Consider the following 24443-nt stretch of genomic DNA (forward strand, 5'->3'; position numbering starts at 1 on the left):
ATGTAATGATATGAAGAGTCTTTATTCAAAATATTTCACAAGTGTCTATCATTTTTCAAGTACTGTGTTCAAAATCTTGCCCTTCAATAATAAGCATCACATAGTAAAAGAAAGGTGTTAATCAATAGTCACATACAACTTGCAATTATTAACAAGTTCAAGATGTTCTAGTTTAGTGGTATTTAAGTCAGAGCTGAATTTCTTTAGAAAATAATTATATAGATTACATATGATTAATATTTAGAAGTTATTAATGCTAAGAGTTAGAAGACTTCCACTTAAAGAGTGGATATTAAAATGTGCTATTTCAAAAAAAGGTCTGCACTCTGATGTACAGAGAAGGTTTCATCGAAAGCAGAAGATAGAGGGACATTGATCCTAATTGATCCTAATTTTTTCTCATTCTAAATTCTCTGCTAATTTGTATATATGTATGATCTCTTTCTCTCTTTCTCTTAATGCTATTAAATGTTATTAGGTTATGGACTGAGCCTTAGTCATCTTTGCATCTTCAACTCCTAACACAGTGTCTTGAACATAGTAAGTATTCAGTAACTATCTGCTAAACAAAATGATGGAATATGAGTCTCTTAAAGGTCACAATTAAAATGTCTGCAATTAATGTTTGGTGTGACTAGATACAAAATCTAGGCCCTGGAAGGAATTGAGACACATTTTGAAACTGAGAGATAAAACTTGGGTCTTGTTCTTTTGCTTTAAAATTTAAGTTATTTACACTTTGCTTCTCTCTCCATGAACACTTAATGATGTTTCATGTCTGTAAATTGAATAGTGATCTCTAATCAGTGCTACATTTGTTGATTCTTCAGCAGAATTTTATGACTGTTGTATAGGCTGCTGGAATACTATATACTATATAGTATGCTGGTCAACAAATAAAAGAGAGCATAACCAACTAGTAACAATGGAGTTAAGAAACTAATGTATGTACAGGTTTTGTTTCCAAAATTCAATAATTTGAATGTTTGAGTCTTGGAATAACCACTAATTATCTTGGAGGTATACAGATTATTTTGTTAAAACACCTGAGCCTCAATGTCTTATCTGTAAAAAAGTTACAATTAAAGCTAAAGTATAGAAGATTCAAATAATTAAATGGGATATGATATGATGTGTAAGGGCAAAGCATATTTCCTGACATACAATATACATTACATGTTGTATATTAATATAAGTAGCTGTAGAAATCTCATCTAGAATATTCTCAACATGGGTAATAATATATTGGTTTACAGAAATAATATATTGGTTTACAGAAATAGAATGCAATAGTTTCAGAAGCAAACTATCACTTTAACAATGCCTGTGCAATAGTAACTATAATGATAGAAATATGATAAATACAATTTAGCTAGAGTTAAATACATAAATAAATGAAAGTCAGAATCTTCTTAATTTCTTTTGTGAACTCATTCCTAGAAAGTTCATATTTTTCACTTTTCCAGACACAAATTCAGGGTTTTCTGATTCTGGGGAAGAATGAGCTTAATTGGAATTATAATGAATCACAAATAAACCCATGTCAGTCTACCATAGCCAATTATGAACTACTTGCTAAAAATAATAAATATCGGGAAATATTTAATATTACAGTCTGTAGGATTATTTCAACATATTTGATTTAATTAAATTGTTTTTCCTTTTAATTTAAATTTATGATATTACAAACATTATAGACATTAAAAAAGAGAATATCCCTTTCTCTTTATGTCAATGTAACAAATATATATATATATTCTGGACCAAGAAACAATACAAAGATAAAAAGCTAATACAGAAGATGATTTGGAAGAGATATATTGTTTGCACTCAATTTTCAGAATAATGATGGAGTTTTATTAGACCAAGGCTAAGGCAGTAAGCTCTAAGAAACATTATAAGTCAGGCTTAAACTTCCTTTCATCCAGGTATAAGAATTTCACAAAAATTAGTTGTTATGGAAAAGAGTAAGACTATTTTCAAATGTATTTTTAAAGCACATTATCCCTTTTTAAAATAATTTTATAAAGCAATTCATGTCAGCTTTCTTAACAAAGTTCAAAATAGAAAAGCATTTCAGAAGTTTTCAATGAATCATCCTTAGTAAAAGAATAACTAATTTCATTTTTTACAGTTCTTTCTAGCAGTGCAACTAACATTGCCTTGTGTAAATTAGTATGAGATTTTTGTTGGGAGAAGCACAGCTTGAGGTTGCAGAAATCTCTAACACTTTTGTCTTATCAGAAATATCCTTTTCTCTTTTGAGATCAAAATTTTTTCCTCTATCTCCTCTTTACTAGAAAATCCTGCTGTTTCTTCCTTACATATAGCAGATATTATGTCCCCTTGGGCAACAATACTGAGCATAATGACACACACTTGTTTCTGTTTCCTTGATGGTGATTTTGACTAAATGGAGTTATTGGATTATTTTCCCCAAGCCCTCCCAGCATAATGTTTTGAGTTTTTTAACATAAACAACATAATTAACATCTATTTTGAAAATACTGAGTAATGTGAAACAAAATGTCTTTTTTATTTTGTATCTTATAATTTGTTGAAATTGAACAAGAATTCAGCACCATTTTATTTTTAGTAACTGTTACTTTTGATTAGATTTTAAATAAAATACTGTTTTTTCCTCAGAATATATACTCAAATATCCTATAATTTTACAGGACTATCCAATTAAATGTAATATCAGTGTTGATAGCAAAATAAAAATATTTTATGTATTCTCCTTAAAATATAACTTAAAAGTTTGGCTATGGCTTAATAAAAGCATTTAGATAAAATGAATTTTTCTTCTTTTTAGCAAAGGAAATATTTTAACACACTCCAATATGTAACTTATAACATTAAGAAACAAATTGAATTTAGTAAATTTCAAATATCTATTTCCACATAAAATATTCTCTTGTTAATAATATTTTCTAGTAACCAACCTTAATAATAAGTAATATCAATGTTTTGTCATTTTAAATATAAATTGATACATATCAACTTTCACTTGAAGATGGACAAATTATTTGCAAAGATCAAATGATTAGCTAATTTCTATTCTAAAGTAAATATGATTTATGATTATATTATTGTGAACAACAGAAAAGAATGGACATTCTGCAAGTTAGATGTTGGTCCTACAAAACATAAACATCCAAAATCATATAAAATTGAACTTAATAATGTAAAGTTATATATCTTAGCACATTTATAATGTTTATAATTCAATTTAGACTGAAAAATTTTGATCAATAATCTTAAATATAATTTCAGGTAAAATAATTGATATATGGTGATATGAGTTTTAATATATGGTGATCCTCCCAAGTGAAAAGAAATATTTCCTTACATATAATAATCTATTTTTGATTAAAAAAACACTAGCATGAAGAGACAGATTGAACTACTTAACCTCAGCAATGATTATGATTATGGTGCTGAGATTAAAAATCAATCAACATTATTTGTAGGAATAAGATGATCATTGCTAATTAAATGTGTTTCCATGGAAATTTTGCTTAATTTCTTACCTGTGAAATGCACCTGCTTCAGAAAGATTTAAGATTTACATAAGTCCTTAAGATAAGTAGAATATGCTATGCAAATGTTTTATTATTATTATTATTAGTAGTAGTAGTAGTAGTAGTAGTAGTAGTAGTAGTAGTAGTAGTAGTAGTAGTAGTAAAGAAACACTCTTTTTGGATCAAAAGCCCCCTACATTTTTGTTTGCTGTTGTGTTATTGCTTTTTAAAAAATTTGGAATTTACCTAGGACAGCAAATGACACCACATGCCAAATTAGTCTCATTTTTGAAATAAAGTTTGATTGGGACACAGCCAATGCTCATTCCTTTATGTATTATCTATGATTTTGCAGTATAACAGGAGAAAAGAAAAGTTGCAAAAGAGCCCACAAAATCTAAAATACTAACTATCTAGCTCTGCAGAAAAAAAGTTTGCCAACCTCTATTTGGTCCCAAAAGTTATGTCATCAACTGGTATAAATATCATATATAATTTTCTAAAAAAAATAGTATTTTCATTTTTCTCTTTATCTCTGTAAAATATGGTATGCTCATATTTCATGGTATATAATATTTTATTTCACTAAGTAATAGGTACTCAGGTGGAAATGGTATGGTCTTTAGAATCTGATATGTCCCTTATTAGAGGTATGTCTTAGATAATCTTTATTTCTCTAAATATAACTTCATAATCTATAAAACAATTAATAAGGTTTCTAGAATATAGTGGAACTTATTAACATTACTTCCACCCCACATTTATTGGGTCATAACAAATGTATTAATAACATAAAAATGTTAAGTATTAGTTTTACAGATAAAAAAAGGAATGTCACACTACTTGTTACTTAAGCAAGAAACATAAAGGAAAATAAAGAGAAGAAACCAAGATGGTAGAGTAGGAAGACATGGAATACATCTCTCCCATGAATGCATCAAAAATACATTCTACATATGGAACAATTTTCACTTAAACCTAACTGGAAACTGGAAGAAAAACTCCTGTACCACCAAAGGTATAAGAAATATCCACAGGTAACAGAGTAGGAAAGGAAAATAAGCTACAAGATCAGGACCTGTGCTCCTAGAAGGGGATTCAGAGAAAAAGGGACATTACAGAGACAGAGATCCTCCCCTGGGGAGTGAGTGGCCTAAGTCATTATGTGCTCCAGTCCTGGGGTTGAATACAAGGAAGATGAGACATCTTGGATTCTTGGAAGATTGGTGGGACTAATAGGAAGAAACCTAGACTATGCTCATGAGGAGCACATGCACTCTTACTTGATCTGAGGCAGAGTGGAGACAGTGGGTTGAAACTATGCAGGTGTTTGACAGGTTTACCATGATTGCCCCTTTGTGTGTCCCAGCCTGGACCATATAAATACTCTAGTTCCTCTTACCTTGTGTCACAGCTCTACCCTGTAGCAAGGGCTGCCACACCAAGGAAATAGTTCAGCCATGATACATAGAGGTGGATGAGACTCAAAGCAGCATCTGAGCAGGGCAGAGGCAGCCATCACTGGTACTTTCAAAGACAGAACATCAGAAGCAGTTCTGAGCTCTGTTTTTGGCCAGACTGCCACAGCCCACACTCTGACCCATGCCAAGAACTACATGGGCTCCACCTTCCATGTGGTGCAGCTCCACAATAGGGCAGGAACTGCAGAGGCCTAGAGGAGAAATAGGCTGTGATTGATGGAAGAAACTCAGACCCAAAGCAGTGTTGAGCAGGACAGGGGCAGCCATAATTGATGTTTGCACATGCAACACATCAGAAGTAACCCTGATCTGTTTGTGGCCAGAGAGCCACACCCTATGCCCCATCACACACCAGAATCCTACATGGGCCCCTTTTGCTGAAGCAATGCTCCCCTCTGGGACAAGGGTGCCAGTACAAGGAAGGGAGGGGAGTTCACACTTAAAGGGAACAAAGCCAGGTCAGGCTCAGATGTCAGAACTTCTGCTACAACAACTTGGGAACAAGTCTTGTCCCTGATATGGCAGCAGTGACCACTGAGCAAAGGTGAAAATCCAGCTAACACCTGGATTTGGACTTAGCTCCTCTTTCTTTAGCTCCCTTCCTACCAAGGTAATAGCTTTTAGCACTCTCTGAAGAAAGACATGAGTTGTGATCATGTCAAATTCAGTTTTTCCACCAAAACCACTAGGCAAGCACAGACTATATAGGGATTCTCTCACATAGGGGCACCCCATCAAGATGAAAATAGATGATTGTTTCACCAAATTTTATAGAGATATTGAAAGTTATGCAGAATGAAAAGACAGAGGATTTGGTCTCAATTGAAAGAGCAAAAGAAAACAATTGGTGAAACAGAAATAACAACTTTACAAGATAAAAAATTAAAAGCATTAGTAATAAGAATGACAACTAATTTAGGAAAAACAATAGATAAATATAGCAATGGTTATAAAAAGGGAACCAGATATTATAACAAAAATATTCAGAACTGAAGAATACAATAACTGAAATAAAAAGACACACTATAAATAATTAATAGCAGATTAAGTGATAAAAAGAAATGTATAAGTGGTCTGGAAGATAGAATAATAAAATTACAACAGCTGAACATCAAAAATAAAAAAAAGAGAATATTTTGAGATTATTGGGATAATATGAAGTGTACCAACATTGCATCATAGGAAGGAGAAGAGAGAGGGAAAGTGGTCTAAAGTGTATTCGATGGAATTATGGATGAAAATTCCCAAGCCTGAAGAAGAAAACAGATATACAAGTAAAGGAAGAACAGAGGGTCCCAAACAAGATGAACCCAAACAAAAGCATATCATAATTAAAATGACAAAAATGAAAGATAAAAAGAGAATTCTAAAGGCAGCAAGAGATAAATGATCATCTACAAGGGAACCATCATAAGATTATTAGCTGATTTTTCTGCAAAAACTTTGCAGACAAGAAGTGACTGGCATGATATATTCAAAGTGCTAAAATGGAAAAACTTGCAACCTAGGATACACAGCAATAATATATAAATAATATATTTATAACTGAAGGAGAGATAACAAATTTCTTGGAGAAGCCAAAAGTAAAGAAGTTTGTCAATGATAAACCCACCCTAAAAGGAAATGTTTAAAGCATTCTCTAAGTGGAAAAGGCCATAAAAAGAAATAAGAAATTATAGGAAAGGAAAAAATCCCACTAGTAAACGCTGAGGATCCACCACTTAAATAGGCAAGTACAAAGATAAAAAAAAAATTGTAAAAGCAACAATAACTACAATAAACAGTGAAGAGATAAACATTAAGATATAAACTATAACATCAAAAACACAAGATGTGTAGGAGGGAAGTAAAAACATGTAGATTTTTAGGAATCTGTTTGAACTTAAATTATTACCAGTTTAAAACAGGTAGATACAGGTCAAGATATATGTTTTATGGTAACCACAAATTTTGATTTAAACCTATAGCAGATACACACAGGTAGATGGAGAGAAAAAAAATACACACAAGCATACAACTAAAGAAAATGACCAAACCACAAGAGAAGAAACAAAAAGAAGAAGAAAAGAACAGAGAAGAACCACAAATACATCATAGAAACAATGAAAAAAACTGTAATACGTTTATATATAAACGTATATATATAAACATCACTTCAAGTGTCAATGGACAAAATCCTCCAATCAAAAGATGTAGGATTGATACCAAATTAAGAAAAAAAGATCCATTTATATTCTGCTTAAAAGAGACTCACTTCAGAGTTAAAAACGTGCACAGGAGCTCACCTCTCATGAACATGACAAAAACACAACTGACTGCTGAACAATCATTGATAAAAAAAGGCTAGACCCTACCAAAACGTTCTACAACTGAAGACATAAAGAGGGAACCACAGTAAGATGGTAGGAGGGACAGACTCATGATATAATTGGGTACCCCATATCCACAAGGTGGGCAACTCATAAGCTGGAGAATGATTAAATTTTTATATTCTCCCACAGTAGTGAGAGTTATGAGACTCATGTTCAGGGTCCTAGTCCAGGGGTTTGGTATTCAGTGGAGGAGACTCCAGAGCATTTGTCTTCTGAAGCCAGTGTGGCTTATTTGTAGGAACTAAACAGGATTGGGGCAATCAGCTCTCCTCAAACTACTCCAAAAATTTGTAGAGGAAGGAACACTTTCAAATTCACTCCATGAGTCCACCATCACCTTGATGCAAAAATCAGAAAAAATATATCACACACAAAAAAGAAAATTACAGACCAAAATCACTTATGAATATAGATGAAAAATCCTCAGCAAAAACCTAGCAAACTAACTCCAATAATACATTAAAAGGATTATACCCCACGATTAAGTGGGATTTATCCCAAGGATGTAAATATTTTTCAATATCCACAAGTCAATTAATGTGATACACAACAGTTACAAAGTGAAGAATAAAAACCAAATTATTATCTCAATAAATAATAAATACTGGAGAAGGTGCAGAGAAAAAGTAAGCCTCCTAATCTGTTGATGGGAAAGTAAATTGGTACAGCCATTATAGAAAACAGAATGGAAATGCCTATAAAAATTGAAAAAAAAAACTTACCATATGATTCACCAATCCCACTCCATGGCAGAAAAAAACTATACTTCAAAAAAGATGCATGAACCCCAATTTCATAGCAGCACCATTTACAATGGTCAAGACATGGAAACAACCAAAATGTCCACTGACAGATAAGTGAATAAAGAAGATGTGGTGTATAAATACAATGGAATATTACTCAGCCAGAAAAAAACAATGAAATGATGTCATTTGCAGCAACATGGATGGACCTACATTTTATATTAAGTGCAGTAAGTCAGACAGAGAAAGATAAATATCATATATCACTTATATGTGGCTTCTAAAAATGATAAAAATTTTATTTATGAACTAACAATAGATATACTGACATAGAAAACAACCTATTGTTACCAAAGGAGAAAGGGTGGGGGACTAATAAATTAGGAGTTTGGGATTAATAGATATAAATTACTTACTGTATATAAAATAGATGGAGAGCAAGGATCTACTGTATATCACCAGGAACTATATTCAATGTCTTGTCATAACATATAATTGAAAAGAATCTTAAAAACATGAATGTATATGTATAACTAAATAACTTTGCTGTACACCTGAAACTAAACTTGTAAATCAACTACACTTTAATAAAAAATAAAATTAAAGAAAAAACTATGCCACAGTAACTTTGCATTTAAAAATTCAGCTATAAAACAAATTTTAATCCTATTTCTCTTATGGAGTAGTCAGTCACTAAGAGATTAGGGCAGCACTATAACACTATTTTATGTGTTAAGTGTTCAATGAAGCAATCCAATTTTGACTTAATCATAAAATATTCAAATAAGTAATTATAGTCTATTAATGAGCAGTTATTTTCCTTTATTTTTGTATATATAATTCACAGATGTAATACTTTTACTGAGAAATTATTATATTACTACAAACACTAAAGAATTACCATGTCTTCTTTTGATCATTGTATTGTGTTATTATAAAATTCATATTCTGGAAATGTGTGTGTCTTTGAAATTATATCAAACAATAAAAAAAAAATTTAAACTATCAAAAAAAAGCACATGATTATCTCAATAAACTGTAAAACACACAAAAAATCATTTGGCAAATTTCAACATTCATTCATAATATAAACTCTTATCAAATTTGATGTATAAGGGGAACATATACCATTTACTCTCAACATAATAGAGACTAGTTATGACAAACCCACAGTTAACACCATATGCAACAGTGAAAACCTGAAAGCCTGTCCTCAGAATAAGGAAAAGTGGACAAGGATGACCACTCTGATCACATCTATTTAGCATAATGTTGAAAGCCTAGCCACAGTAATCAGACAAAACTAAATAAGTAAAAGTCATCCAAATTGGAAAGAAAAAGTAAAACTGTCACAATTTGCATATGGCATGATATTTTATAGAGAAAACCCAAAACTCTCCCCCAAAAAACTATTAGAATTTTTTTAACATTTTTTATTGATTTATAATTATTTTACAATTTTGTGTCAAATTCCAGTGTTCAGCACAATTTTTCAGTCATACATGGACATATACACACTCATTGTCACATTTTTTTCTCTGTGAGCTACCATAATGTTTTGTGTATATTTCCCTGTGCTATACAGTATAATCTTGTTTATCTATTCTACAATTTTTAAATCCCAGTCTATCCCTTCCCATCCTACACCCCCTGGCAACCACAAGTCTGTATTCTCTGTCTATGAGTCTATTTCTGTCCTGTATTTATGCTTTGTTTTTGTTTGTTTGTTTGTTTGTTTTTTAGATTCCACATATGAGCGATCTCATATGGTATTTTTCTTTCTCTTTCTGGCTTACTTCGCTTAGAAAGACATTCTCCAGGGGCATCCATGTTGCTGCAAATGGTGTTATGTTGTCGGTTTTTATGGCTGAGTAGTATTCCATTGTATAAATATACCACATCTTCTTTACCCAGTCAACTGTTGATGGAAAAACTGTTAGAATTTATAAATGCTTTCAGTAAAGTTGTAAGACACAAGATTAAGATACAGTTTTTCTGCACATTAAAAAATAATGAACTATCAGAAGAAGAAAAACATGTTTAAAATCTCATTAAAAAGAATAAAATAACTAGGAATAAATTTAACTAAGGAGGTAAAAGACCTATACCCTGAAAACCATAAAACATTGATAAAGGTATCTTAAGATAATACAATAAAATTGAAAACAGCCCATGTTCTTGGATTGAAAGAATTAATATTCTTTAAAAAATGACTACACAAAGCAACTTACAGATTTAATGGAATCCCTATCAAAATTCTCAGGATATTTTTCACAGAACTAGAACAAATGTTCCTAAAATGTGTATGGATCCAAAATAGATGTATAATTGCCAAAGCAAATTGAGAAAAAGAAAACAAACCTGGATATATCATGTTTCCTGGTTCAGAACATATGACAAAGCTACAGTAATCAAAACAGCATGATACTGGAACAAAAACAGACACACAGATCAATGGAATGGAATAGAAGCCCCAAAATAAAGCCATGTACCTGGGATCAATTAACCTATGACAAAGGATGCAAGAATATATAATGGAGAAAAAACAGTCTCTTCAATAAGTGGTTCTGGGAAAACTGGAAAGCTACTTGTAAAAGAATGAGATTAGAATGTTTCTTCATACCATATATATAAAATAATAAACTCCAAATGTATTAAAGACCAAATTTAAGGGCTGAAACACTGTTTTACATAAAATGTAGCAATAAAATTTTTATCTGTCTCCTAAGACAAATAAATATAAATGAAAATAAACTAATGTAAAATAATTAAACTTAAAAGTTTTGCAAAGTAAAGAAAAACATTGACAAAAGGAAAAGACAACCAACTGAGTGGGGAAAAATATTTGCTAATGATATAACCAATAGGTCATATAAGGGTTTAATATCCAAAGGAGTTAATACCCAAAATGGTTAACCAGCTTATACAACTCAATATATGTGGGGAAGAAAAGGAAAAATGGGCAGAACTCTTGAATAGACATTTTTCCAAAGAATACATAAAGATGGATAGCAGGTACATAAGAAGATGCTCAAAATTGCTAATAATTAGAGAAATGAAAATCAAAACCAGAGTGAGATATCATCTCACACCTGTCAGAATGAATATCATCAAAAAAATCTACAAATAACAAATTTTCACAAGGATGTGGAGAAAAGGTAACTCTAATACACTGTTAGTGGAGATGTAAATTGGTGCAGCTGCTATGGAACACAAAATGAAGGTTCCACAAAAATCTAAATAAAAATAGAACTACCATATGATCCAGCAGTTTCACTCCTGGGTATTCACCCAAAGTAAATAAAAACACTACTCTAAAAAGATATATGCACCTGGTGTTCACAGTAGAATTATTTACAATAGCTAAGATATAGAAGCACTCTAAATGTCTATTAACAGATGCATGGATAAAGATGTGTTATATACATATATATACACACACAATGGAATATTACTCAGGCATAAAAAAGGATGGAATTCTGTTATTTGCAATAATATGAATAAACCTAGAGAATATTATGATTAGTGAAATAAGACAAGGAAATACAAGTAATAGATGTTATCACTATGTTAAATATATAATCTAAAACATGAAAGAAATAAATGCATATAACAAGACAGAAACAGAGTCACAGATATAAAGAAAAATCTAGTGGTTACCAGAGGGAAGACAGAAGAAGGGAGGGAAAGATAAGAGTATGGGATTAAGTAATACATACTACTATCTGCAAAATAGATAAGCACCAAGGATATACTGCACAACACAAGGAAATACAGCCATTAGTTTGTAATAACTTCAAATGGAGTATAATCTATAAAATATTGAATCATTGTGTTTTATATTTGAAACTATTATACTATTGTAAATTAACCATACTTTAATTAAAATAAGAGAGAAAGAGAATGAGTTATGGTGTAGTGGTTAGAATGCAGGTTTTGGAGCCTGATCTACAGGATCATATCTTATCCCTATTGCTCATTAATTGTGTGACATTGATCTTAATATATCAGTGCCTCAGTTTTCTTTACTTATAAAATATTGACTAAAAGCTCCTTATTTCATAGGCTTGTTTTGGGAAATAAATAAACTAACATATAAAATGCTTAAAGTATTAAGCATAAACTAAACATCACACAAGCATTATAGATTAGTATTAGCCATCTTCAGTGCATCAGATCCTCTAATATTATACTTATTAGTTATTTCAACAATGTTAGACATTATTATTCTCCTCAGGACTACAAGCTATTGAACTTAGTTCCCTGCTATATAGTAAACTCTACTTTTTATCTATTTTATATATAATCATTTGTATCTGCTAATCCCAAACTCCTAATTCATTCCTCCCCCACTTTCCCCCTTGGGAACCGTAAGTTTTTTTCTGTGTCTGTGAGTCTGTTTCTGTTTTGTAAATAAGTTCATTGTGTCATTTTTTTAGATTCCATATACAAGTGATATCATATTATATTTGCCTTTATCTGTCTGACTTAACTCACTTGTTATGGCCCTCTATTCTTAAAGCTTACCTTCTATCTTTGAAAAGGGCTCACTCTCCCTTCACATATTTTATGTACATAATATATTATATTAAATTATATATGTACACATATATATAACATATATAAAATGTATAAATATAAAATATAAGGTATAAAATATAAAATATAAGGTATGCAATATAAATACTCATATAAAAGACATATACTTTGTCATAAGATGTGTGTATATATATACACATATATTAATTATATATTAATATGTTACCTGATGGTAACAGACAAAATAATATTGCCCCCAAAATCCCCATATCCTAATTCTCAAAACTTATTATTATGTATTGTTTCATGACAAAAGTTACTTTGTAGGTGGTATATAATTAAGAATATTGAAATTTGAAGAGTATCCTGGATTATTCAAGTGTGCTCAATGTAATCACAAAAATTCTTATAAAGTGAATGTAGAAGGGTTAGAATCAGCTAAAGAGAGTTGAAGATGATACACTTCTGCCTTTGAAGATGAAGGAAGGTGTTAAAGACCAAGGAATGTATACATTTTGAAGCTGGGAAACAAGAAAACAGATTCCCCTTTAGAGCCTTCAGAAGGAGCATAGCCCTCTGGATCCAGTTTAGACATTTTACCTCAGAATTATATGATAAAGAGTATGTGTTGTTTAAAGTCACTAACTTTCTGGTAATTTGTACAGCAGCAATATAGAATTAATATAGTCACAAGTAATCAAAGAAGAAAAAGACATGTAGTTTCTATTTAGGAAAATTTCAGTGTAAAAACTAAACAGATAATTGAACAAAAATTTTTAAAACAGTGGGGCCAGTGCTATAATCATTATAATATCCCTTTCTCCTTTTCCTACTTAATTTTTCTACAGAGTATATATTGCCATCTGATGCATTCTATATTTATATATATTTTGTCCAACTAGAATGGATACTCTATAGAGGTGATTTATTCTGTTTTCTTAAGTGCTACACCCTCAACTCAATGTCCAGAACAGTGTCTGACACACGGTAATGTTCAAAAATTACTTATTAAATTTATAAATAAATGATGTCCAGAAGGCTGTATGATTTCAGATACAAAGTAGTAAGCATAGAGAAATCATGAAGAATAGGATTAGGATAATTATTCATTTGTTAATAAAATTTTCTCTTCCTGAAACTGTGTTTGTGAAAATTTTTGAATGATATACTAAAATGAGCTGGATATGCAGTACTTTGTTCAGAAATAACTGTAATATAATTGAAGTAATTTGAGATTTAATCAAAGGTAGACCCATGCCTGACTCCCTAAACTACTACCTGCTATCAAGTTATTTTAGTTATTTAACCTCCACCTAATTATCCTTAACTTACAGGATGGTTGTGAGAAAAACAAATAATATATGTTAAGCATCTAGGAGACATGATGTTTAATGTATGTAAATTGATAGTTATTGGTCCCTATACAATTTTATTTAAAATTAGCATCTCATTTTAGCCATGATGCAGACATACCCCATGTTTAGAAGATGGAGATATAAAGTTGATTTCATTGGCATGTGAAATTATTACTTCAAAGAAGTGTAAACCAAATAAAGCAATTAGAGAAACTTTTTATTTGACCCCATTGATTCTTTTTTTCCACCACTATCTAATAACTAGTTACCTTCTCTTCTTGCTCTTCCAAGTGACAATGGTCCTTAGTTAAACATACTCTAACTTAGGGTAATATTGTGTTGAAGCATATTTCTAATCACAGTCCACTTTTTATAGATGATCAAAAACATAAAAGCACATGTGGAATACAACATATGAAAGATCATTTGCAAACTCTATATAGTAGAGCAGGTAACACGTATGAAATATTTTTTGAGTTAAACCTCAGAAATGACAATATTGTTCTTCATTTATAATGCTCTAAAATGTAAAGACAAATAAAACCTTTTACCCCAGGTTTTTTGTTTGTTTGCTTTTGTTTATTTTTGTTTGCTTGTTTAAGTTTGTTTCTTTTTTTAACTAATTGACCTGGAGTAACATGCTAGAGCAGACTTTAACTGAATGTCAATTGTCATATGATTGTGATCTATTTTGGAACCTCTCTTCATAAAAAGTTTGCTTCTTCTGGAGATAAGTGAACTATGTTTCTAACCAAGCTAGCTTCCTTCATTACATGAAAACATCAAAAGAACTTGATGTCTAGTAAACTTTACACAGCTCTTCCTCTTCATTTTTCATGCCAAAATTGGGAAACCCATCTGCTACTTCATTCCACTTCCTATGTATCTATTAGAAGGATGAAAATAAGATAATTAAGCTGAAATTTTTATGAAAAGGGCTACAAATAATTTAAAAGGACACAGATGTTGCTAAGTTTCTAATTATTTCCTATACCTCCCTTCTAAACTATTGAAGTCAATAAATATTTCTTTAAAACTTAAAATGTACAAGGCATTACACATTATAATTATGTGTATATTTTTATATACACATATACAATGTACATTATGTTGGGTTTGTCAGGGAAAAAAGAATGGTTAAGACATAGCATCCTTTGAAAAATTATACAAATTATCAGAAATATATATTTGAAACCTTTTTCATGTGGCACTGTGCCTTTGTCATCTCATCCACTGCATAATTGAAAAAGGTATAGATATAGAGAAGAAAAGTAATATAATCCATTGTAGGTCAAGAGAACTACATAAAACAGCCTTCTTATCATATGCTATGTGTTAACAAAGGAATAAAATATTGATAGTTGACAAGTAGACATTGATTAATAAGTTTCTTTTTTGGTTTTGTTATATTATATCACCACTACTCTATCTGTTTAAAGGAGAGAATCTTTAACATTTCCTCAGGATTCTTAAATACTTTTTTGAAATTTATAACAAATCAAGTAGATACATAAAAACATACTTTTGCATTGTTAAATGATATACATAAGCATTGACCCATAAATCAGTATCCTTCTGGGGGTACTCAAGCTAACAGACTATACTGTAAAAGTTTAAAACTGTGGTTTAGTCTCTACTTTTGAGGCTTGGTAACTAAAATAACACTTTTGAGCTATAAGTTGGTAACTGATTTTACCAACTCAAGTGTCTTGTAAGGGGAACACCTCTCTACCTGGAGTCACTCATTACAGTTTTGAACCTGTTGCTTTCCTGACACTGTTACAAGTTACACCCATTAAAATCTTTATATTTTTGTTCTCTCATTTGACTTTTTCATGGAACACTAATGCTGATTTTCCCTTCTCCCAGGTCAGGTAGTTTATTTAAAAAAAAATAGTACCTTAGGCTTTAGTTATCTAGTTTCCCCCAAGAGGAGGCTTCACTAAGCTCTGGCATATTTAAAAATGATTGCTTTTCCTCTTCCCCTGCTGGAAGCAAGGTAGGATTTTTCCTCCAATATTTACTGTCAGAACCTGGTCAAGCACCTGGAGATAAATCTCATAATGCCATTGAAGATTCCATTATGATTAGGTCACCCTGGACTTTTTAACTCTCAGACTTGTCCACATTAAGCCTCCAGCAATTCATCAATTACAGTGCAGATATTCCTACAAGGCATTGGTTCCCATGATGTTTTCCACTCATAAGTCTGCTCAGATAAACCATGATTTCCTGTCTTTCCAAACATGGGGCAGTGATTTACTGTGTCCTCCCCTTTCTTATGGATCTAAAGTTTTTGATATTTTAGTCGATGTAGCTTTTTCCTTGTTAAAATGAAGTGGGAATTTCCAAGCTCCTTACATGCAGAACTGGAAAGTGAATGCATTGATACACTTCTTTGGAAAATACTTATACTAGACTTCTATCTAAACTGAACATCTGACACACTCATTTATGCCATGTGATTCTCCAGTCTTATATTCCCATGTTGGAGTGAGGTCAAATCAGACTCCATGACTAAAATGGTGGTGAGGGCCCAGTAAGCTTTACTTGTAAAATGTAAATATCAAATAGAAAAGAAAGCAGCCAACTTGGTCTCAGTAGATCCTTGATTTTACATGCATGTGTTATCAGGAAGAGGGGAATAAATGTTATCGCAGTTCTTAGTAACCTCCCAAAAAATGAATTTCTAATAGGAGATTGACAGCATGATATAAACAGAAGATTTATTAGTGAAGTTAAAAAGGTAGTAAAATATAGTACACCCACAAGAATAGGGGCTGGACAATCCAAGAGAGGTAAAATGGCACCACCCCTTTGTTTTTCCTGTTTTTATATCCTTGCTTAGGAAGCATTTTTATGATTGATAGACAGCTAACTTTCCTTGTGCTCAGGCATGTCCATCTCTTTTATGGATGTTTTTACCCATGATGCCCACAGAGAAACCTAAAGGAGGGAGCTCAAGCTGTAATGTCAATTAAATTATAATAAGCATTGGGTCAAGTCAAGCCAGGTTCTTTTCTCTACCATGCAACCACAGTGTTCAATTCCAGCTGGCTTCTTTGCTGGTCTTCACTAAGAGAAATAAAATTTTTAGAGCCCCTTATCCTGAGCACAGGTTTACTGTTATTTCTGGGTTTCTCCCTCCACATTTCTCTCCCTTTTCCTGGTTCTCCTGTCTATCTAACTGCCTAACACATAGAAAGTTGCAGCTATTCTTTAGAGTAAAGCATGACCCTCTCCTCCACTCAATTTCTCTAAGCAAATACACTGATTAGATGAGGCCCTCAAGTCATAGATTTTCCACTAAGTAACCAGAATTTGTTCAGTGATGGTTCATATCAGATGAAACTCAGTAGTGTTCAATGGGATGCTGTTCACTTACCACCTCAGTGGCAGCTCTATAGAACTGAAAGTATGAAGGAGTATGAAATGAACTAACTTCCCTGATGCTAAAATTGTTTGGTGATTCTTTCTGACTAAGAAATCCTGCAATTTGCTTTCTCATTACTGCTTTTGTGCTAATAAAACAAAACAAAACAAAACAAAACTTTCCCCTTATATTTTTTAACCCAGACGTTATGCTCCAGAAAGGAGGTAATGGGCTAATAACTTCAGAAGAATGGATGGCCCCTCTGGAGTTCCTCCATGACCAGTAAGTTTCATTGAGATTAACTGTTATGTAGCACCCTGTAAAGAGCCCTGATTTTTATCTTTTCTATTCTATACAGTTTTTCTATAAAACCTCAAGACCCCAACCCCAAGAGGGATTCACAGTCTCTAAAGCATTAGCCTGCAGTGACTCCCTTTTGCCTGGCAAAGCAATACAGCTGCTATTTTATGGTATTCCCAAAACTGTGCCTCTGAATCTTAAATTGTCTTCCAGGGTACAGAGGTCCATTTTGTGGCAATAATCAGAAGTATTTTTTCCATTAAGTGTGCAAAAGTTAGAGTCATTTTCTTAGATTTTTTTGTGTATGTGTGCTCTCCTGATGGATTTGTTATGTTTTTGCTTTCCTTGGGGCATTGCCAGTGATCTTTGATGCTTGGACTGCCACTTGGAAAATCACAGACTGGCAGAATTAAAACACCACTCTTTGGAGTCATAAACTGTGCAAACAAGACAAGAACAGATTGAATTATCTGAATTGTTCTTGTATATCCATGGTAAAATATCATTCTCTGACAAGATCAAGTGAAATCAAGCCGGTGATTGAGGCTACATCTCCCAGACTACTACAAGTTTATATATCGATTCACAATCTTCCTAGATGATATCAACAATCAAACATCTTATACCAGGAACAAAGTAAAATGCTGTATTTTTCTGATACAGAAGTTACAACTGTATGCCAGACTTGTAAATCTTGCCAAAAATTGAAAGAATTTTCTTGGTAATAGAGATTGTATCCCAAGATGAAATTCCGACCTCACTCCTAGCAGACAAACTAAATCATAAATCATATTTGATTCCTCTCTCAGGGTTATTGGTGGTTTCACACCACTTGATATTGTTGCTGTTCAAATTTAATTAGCCATTGTTGCACAGTTGTGACCTTTAAAGCTAGACAATATCATGTGTTCAGATATATATATATATTTCCAAAGGAAATGAAATCGCTATCTTGAAGAGATATCTGTGCCCTATGTGCATTGCAGCATTATACACAATAGCCAATATAAGAAAATAACCTAAGCATCCAACCAATGGATGAATGGACAAATTAAAAAATGTATACAACTGAGTATTAGAATATTGTTCAGCCTTTAAAAATAGAAAACCCTGTCATTTGTAACAATATGAATGGAAATTAAGGCCATCATGCTAAGTCAAACAGAGAAAGACAAATACTGTATGATCTCACATATATGTGGAATCTTTAAAAAAGCCAAACTCATAGAAAAAGAATAGAATGATGGTTACCAGGGACTAGGGGTAGGAGAATTGGGGACATACTGGTCAATGGATGCAAACTTCTAGTTATAAAATAAGTAAGTTCTTGGGGTCCAATTTTCAGCATAGTGACTACAATTAACAATATTGTATTATATAATTTAAACTTGCTAAGAGAGTAGATTTTAAGTGTTCTCACCACACCCACAAATTATAATTATGTGAAGTAATGGATGTATTAACTATTTTTATTGTGGTAGTCATTTTGCAGTATACATATGTATCAAATCATCAATGTGACACAACTTATACTTACAAAATATTATGTCAATTATATAATCAATAAAGCTGAAAAATCAGATAAATATTATTTTTTCCTCTCCTTCTCTCAACCCTTAAAATCTTTTAAGGCATATTGAATGTATATCTACCAGAAGTGAGTTATATCCTTTTATTAAATGGGTCTATCAATTTATTAATCACCCTACTTTTAGTTTACCTCATAAAACCTTATAAATAGGATATATGCCCAATGATCCATCAGGAAGATTTAGCCACTACAAGTTATGCATCAGTTGACAACTATCTGAATATCAAATTCTAATTATGTCTATTTTTTCCCTGCTCTTTCTTTCAAAGAATTTCTTGATCATTATGTTATTATGTTCTGCAGGTCTCTTTTGTTCACCTGTTTTAAAAAGTCCAAATTTTCAATAAAATTTACAAAATTTTAATCTTATCCAGCACAAAGTTTACTATGATTAACAAAACACACAAGATTATTGCTACACCATATGTCACAATGAAAAGTGTTTAATCCCTCAGTATCAGCTCCCTGATTCTCCATTTTCATACTGAGATATGTTTTTGGCATGATGAGGCAAGGATTAACTGAACAAAGAAGGAGTTAACAAAGAACTATGGAATTTCTCAGTTTTATATCCAAATAATATATTGTTGATGCATCCCATTACTCTTCCAGTTGCAATTTATTTGTAAGAAGTAATGTAGACAAGGGTGTATATCTAGCTGAAATAGTTATAGTTTCATATTAACTATATAACAAATTTTTCAAGCACTCCAGATAGTAAATTTCATCCTAAGTATCTGCAGAATATTTTAATTAGAAGCAGCACTGCCTCAGGCATCTGGGTGAGGGTTAAATTTTATACATAAATGTAAACAACGAATAACTGATAAAAAATTAAACTTGGGTCCTTTATAGTAAGTAGACTACACTTCAGTTAAAAGTAAACAGATAAGTAGTTAGATAGGTAGGAAAGAAGGGAGGGACAAATTGTGAGAGGGAGGAATATAATGATATATAGATGATAGATTGATAGAAGGTATAGATATTCCAACTGAAATAGTGTTAGAAGAAAGGTAGAAAGAGAGAGAGAGAGACAGAGAAAGAGATGGGAGGTTCAGTATGATGCATGAAGACTAAAATAGAAAATCAAATAGTAGGAATATTTCTTAAGTGAAGCTTTATAGAAAGTTGAGGAAATTTCTGAGCCAAAGGGAATAACAGCAGCATTTTCCTCTCCCTCTTTCTGACTCATCCTCTCTCTTTCCTTTTTCTTCTCTTTATTTTTGTTCCAAAAGTGTTGTTCTCACAGTACATAAACATTCTGAGGTTTTGTATTCCTTTTATATTCACATTTTAATTGTATTTTTATTAAACATAATTTTTAAAAATCTTTAAAATATTATTTTGTAAACAACTTGAGTGGATGGAAAGAGCAAATATAGGTTACTAAAAAGCTCTGCATATTCCATTATATCTCTATAGTTTCCAGCTCTTCTAACCTGAAAAATAATTTATATTTTAATTATTACATCATTTAAACTAAAAGTATAAACATCACTATGCCAATAAGAATGGCAGTGTTTGTGAATACCTGTATATAACAGATATGGTGGAGAACCAATCAACAGAATATCTTAATGGCTAGATATAGAAGGCTAGAAAAAATACATTTATACATTATATTTTATTTATAAGAGAGTCATAAGGTTGTTGGTTGTACCATTAATCAAATTAGATAATAAAACAAAAATTATAGTCTAAAATGAAAAAAATTTTAAATTTGACAAATTTAATATGTGGTACCTGTTGAATATTAAGAATGTGACTTTGATGAACAATTAATATGCTGAATGGCAGCTCTAACATGGGAAAATGTCAGATACATTTTTTTTAATTTACTTCCCATAAGTTTCAATCAAAATTATCAAAGACAGATTTTAAACCAAAGGACCAGTACAGAACTTCCCAGTGGAAATTTGAAATATTTGAGTCAATAACTTTTCTTTTATGTTCTCTATTTTCAATATGTTCAGATTCATAAAACAGTCTATTACATCCATTGCCTTAGTTAGATATAACTATCTGAGTATGATGCCCAGCTCCCTCTTGAGAGTTTCCTCCTTTACTCTTTGTAGTTTGGGGAAAATTCTTTATATTGATTTCTCTAAGATTTCCACAGAGCTTGCTAGAATTCTGCACTAGGGTTTAAAGGCAACATTTCCAGTTTGTATCAAAATAGCAATTCTATTTACTTTGTTTTCCATGTATACATATATTAGATTTTCTAAAATAAATTTAGTATAAAAATTTATATATTCCCTGATTCTTGCCAAAAACATACTCAAAATATCCTCTTAATATCATCTTAATTTATTAAAGTTTAATTGATAAGAGTACACTAATGATCATTTATATGTATTTTGTTATACAAATGAATTACAGCAAGCAAATGGATTTTAATTATTAGTAGGCAATCAAGGAAAGGTTTCATCAATGACTTTAATTTACACTGAGATAGATTTTCAATTTAAAAAACTAAACATTTATTTCCTATTTTAAAAAGAGATAATAATAGCTAATTTTCCTCAAGCCAGGTTTTAATTAACCTACTTAGAACATTTAGAATATTTAATAATATATATAGAATTTTAAGTTAATTTTCTACTTAACAGTCTATAACAGAAAGTCTTAGAATTGGAAAATTTATTTTTTGGGAAATGTATTTAATCCCCAATATAATATGAAAACTTAATAAATTTACATATTTAATTCATCAATAAATTAAAATGGTTTCAGCATAGATATTTGATTTTTTTATCACTGTCTTATGATTTGAACAACAAAAAGAATATAAAAATCCTTGGCTCTTTACATAGAATTAAATGATTACATAAAGTAAATTACTTTTATTCAAGACTTCATGAACATGATGCATATAACTAATACCACGCATATTCATCATCTTATTTGTTAATTTTTTCTTAACTAGCACTTTGTATTTCTTTCTTTTGTTTCAATGTCTGAATTGTTAACAGTCACTTAACATCCATTACCTATGATTTCTGAAGGAACTCTATCATTAATATTCTCATTTGATTTTATAGTCACTCCTTGGTATGCGTCCAAATCTGGTTTCAATTTTTCTTGCAAATTGAATAAAATATATAGTCAGAACAACTCTTGAGATTCTACCCACTATGTGCAACTCATCTTCCTTATTGTATTATATTGTAATAACTCAGTTGATTTCTCAGCTAAGTGGATTCAATCAACGTATAGCTTTTTAGATAATCGAGTACAATAGGTCAGGCAGCCCAGAGTATAAAATTACCTAGGTAGAGAAGCCCTTATCTCAGCAAAGCAATTCCTGGAGACATAATATAGTAGATTAACATAACTAAACATTCACAGATGTAGTTCCTCTTTTGCAACTATGAATTGGATGGTACACACTTGAAAGCTGCCTCAGTTTACTGAAATCACTAAGAAAGCTCATATTTTAAACTCACATTGTTTAAATCCACTTCTTAATCTCTCTTTTATAAGCCTTGCAGCTTGGAACAAATTTAATCTTATTGGTGATGCTAAAATCATACAACAGTATTTGGCAATCCAACAATTTTTTAAAATACTTTATTGAGGTATGATTGACATAAAAATAAATACATATTAAATATATTTAATATACACAACTTGACAAGTTTGTAGATAAGTATATCTTTGTGAAACCATCACACCAATCTATACCATAAACATATCATCACCTCTCAAAATGGCATCCTTTCCTCTCTACTTATTATTATTTTAAGAACACAAAGGATCTATACATTTAAAAATTTAAAGTATTCAGTACAGTATGATTAATTATAGATACTATGCTGTATAGTAGATCTCCAAGACTTATTAATCTTGTGTAACTGAAACTTTGCACCCTATGACTAATACTTTCCACTTTCCCCTCTTCCCAGTCCCTATCAACCATCATCCTATTTTGTGTCTTTTTTTTTTTTTAGCTGCATCTGTTTTATTTTTAAACATTTTGTGTGTATTTCCTACGTGTGTCCTGTAAATGGCATGTAGTGGGATTTTTATTTTTACTTTATTTTATTTTATTTTATTCCAGTTTTCTTGAAATACAACTGACATACAATATTGTATAAGTTTAAATAATGATTTGATATACGAATATATTATGAAATGATTTCCACAATAAGCTTATTTAACATCCATCACTTTACAGTTGAATTATTTTTACTTGTGAGAACTTTTGAAACAAACTTTCTTAACAACCTTCAAATATACAATATTGTTAATGATAGTCATCATGCTATGTGTTATATTCCAAAATTATTTATCCTATATCTTTTGACCACCTTTACCCAACCCTCACCCACCTCTGGCAATCACAAATCTCTTTGTTTCTATGAGTTCAGTGTTTTTAGATTCCACATGTAAGTTAAATCCTGTTTCTATGAGTATAATAAGCCAGAAAGAAGGCAAATACTACATGACACTATTTATGTAAGGAATATAAATCAGTTTAAATTCAGTAGTGTTTTTTGCTTTAATTTTTTATTATTGATTGTCCCACAGCTATATCAGTTTTGAATACAAAAATCTATTGGTTACTACATAAAACTGAATATTTTGTCTTGACGTCTGATGATTGTCTTCAAGAAAGTCCCCAATATCATCTCAGTCTCCTGTCTTGCAAAAGACACTTTTACAGAACTTAATTTGAAATGGTGAAAAAGTGAGCAGTAGTTTTAAATTAAAAAAAAATACAACTCATGCCATTTTCTGGATTGTTCTTGTCTATACTTAAATTTTTTTTTATTTACTGCAAGAAAACAGAAGATTGTGGTATACATCTTACAAACAATAGTTAATAAATTGACACGGGACATAGAACAATTTGACCAATTAATTTATACAATTTGTTTAAATCCTATAGATAATTTCTCACCATATGCTTCCTATACTTTCAATGCAGAACATTATATCTATGCTATATTTTGATATTCTACTCAATGATTGCAATACTTTCCCATGCTGAAATATTTAGTAGGACTGATGGTTTCTGGATAGAAAACAAGACATAGGCAAAGGACAAATGGATAAAATAAGTATTCAGGAAAAAAAATATTGTAGCCCCTTTGACAATACTTCAAATACTATGAACTTCTCAGGCTACTGAACAACCACTTCTGCAGTCAAGTTGGAAT

This window comes from Camelus dromedarius, chromosome 13 (genome assembly GCF_036321535.1).
Source record: "Camelus dromedarius isolate mCamDro1 chromosome 13, mCamDro1.pat, whole genome shotgun sequence".
Classification (NCBI taxonomy): Eukaryota; Metazoa; Chordata; class Mammalia; order Artiodactyla; family Camelidae; genus Camelus; species Camelus dromedarius.